The following is a 2,325-nucleotide window of genomic DNA, read 5'->3' on the forward strand; positions in this document are numbered from 1 at the left end:
AAATAGTTTTCAGACGTTCTTTAAATATTCTGGAATATAATCAGTTTTAGGTTTTGTGTGTTGAAAATACCTTTTCCTAGTTTGTGGCTTATCTTTTTGCTTTCTTTATCATGTTATTTATTTATTTTTATTTCAATTTTTTTTGGGGAACAGGTGGTGTGGATGAGTTCTTTAGTGGTGATTCCTGAAATTTTGGTGCACCCATCACCTGAGCAGTGTACACTGTATCCAATGTGTTTTATCCCTCACCCGCCTCCTCCCTTCCCCTGAGTCCCCAAAGTCCATTGCATCATTCTTATGCCCTTGTGTCCTCATAGCTTAGCTTCCACTGTGATAAATACAATGTTTGGTTTTCCATTCCTGAATTACTTCACTTAGAATAATGGTCTCCAACTTCATCCAGGTTGCTGGAGAATGCCATTATTTCATTCCTTTTTATGGCTGAGTAGTATTCTGTGATTATACACACACACCCACACACACACACACACCTCTCACATTTTCCTTATCTACTTGTTGATTGATGGGCATTTGGGCTGATTCCATATTTTTGCAATTGCAAATTGTGCTGCTATAAACATGCATGTGCATGTCTTTTTCGTATAATGACTTCCTTTCCTCTGGGTAGATACCCAGTGGTGGGATTGCTGGATCAAATGGTAGATCTACTTTTAGTTCTTAAGGAATCTGCACAATTTTCCATAGTGGTTGTACTAGTTTACTTTCTCATCAGCAGTGTAAGAGTTCCCTTTTCACCACATCTATGACAACATCTATTTTTTTTTATTCTTTCTTTTTTTTTTGAGACAGAGTCTCGCCCTTTCAGCAGGCTGGAGTGCAGTGGCATGATCTCTGCTCACTGAAACTTCTGACTCCCTCGTTCAAGAAATTCTCCTGCCTCAGCCTCCCGAGTAGCTGGAACTATAGGCATGCACCACCACATGCTAATTTTTGTATTTTTTTTTTTCAGTAGAGATGGGATTTCACCATGTTAGCCAGGATGGTCTTGATCTCCTAGCCTTGTGATCCATCTGCCTTGGCCTCCCAAAGTGCTGGGATTACAGGCATGAGCCAATGTGCCCGGCCTTTTGATTTTTTAAATTATGGCCACTATTGTAGGAATAAGGTGGTATCCCATTGTGGTTTTGATTTGCATTTCCCTGATAATTAGTGATGTTGAGCATTTTTTCATATATTTGTTGGCCATTTGTATATCTTCTTTTGAGAATTGTCTATTTATGTCCTTAGCCCACTTTTTGATATTATTATTTGTTTTTTTTCTTGCTGATTTGAGTTCCTTGTAGAGTCCAGATATTAGTTGTTTGTCAGATGCATAGTTTGCAAAGATTTTCCCCTACTCTGTGAGTTGTCAGTTTACTCTGATGAATATATCTTTTGGTGTGCAGAAGCTTTCTAGTTTAATTAAGTCCCATCTATTTATCTTTGTTTTTATTGCCTTTACTTTTGGGGTCTTAGTTATGAATTCTTTGCCAAGCTGATGTCTAGAAGAGTTTTTCCAATGTTGTGTTCTAGAATATTTATGGTTTCAGGTCTTAGATTTAAGTCTTTGATCCATCTTGAGTTGATTTTTGTATAAAGTGAGAGATGAAGATCCAGTTTCATCCTTCTACATGTAGCTTGCCAATTATTCCAGCACTGTTTGTTGAATATGGTGTTCTTTCCTCTACTTTATGTTTTTGTTTGCTTTGTCAAAGATCAGTTGTTTGCCTTTATTTCTGGGTTCTCTATTCTGTTCTATTGGTCTGTGTGCCTATTTTTATACCAGTACTATGCTGTTTTGGTGACTATAGCCTTGTAGTATAGTTTGAAGTCAGGTAATGTGATGCCTCCATATTTGTTCCTTTTTTTTTGAAACAGAGTTTCACTCTGTTGCCCAGGCTAGAATTCAGTGGCGCAATCTCAGCTCACTGCAACCTCCGCCTCCTGGATTCAAGTGATTCTCATGCCTCAGCCTCCGAAGTAGCTGGGGCACAGGTGTGTGTTACCAGTCCTGGCTAATTTTTGTATTTTTCAAAGTAGAGACAGGGTTTCACCATGTTACCAGGCTGGCAGATTTGTTCTTTTTGCTTAGTTTTGTTTTGGCTATGCAGGCTCTTTTTTTGGTTCCATGTAAATTTTAGAATTGTTTTTTCTAGTTCTGTGAAGAATGTTGATGGTATTTTGATGGGAATTGCATTAATTTGTAGATTGCTTTTGGCAGTATGGTCATTTTCACAATACTGATTCTACCCATCCATAAGCACAAGATGTATTTCCATTTGTTTGTGTCATCTATGATTTTTTTTTTTTTTTTTTTTTTTTTTT

The sequence above is a fragment of the Rhinopithecus bieti genome, unplaced genomic scaffold (genome assembly GCF_001698545.2).
Source record: "Rhinopithecus bieti isolate Rb0 unplaced genomic scaffold, ASM169854v2 scaffold_21703, whole genome shotgun sequence".
Lineage (NCBI taxonomy): Eukaryota > Metazoa > Chordata > Mammalia > Primates > Cercopithecidae > Rhinopithecus > Rhinopithecus bieti.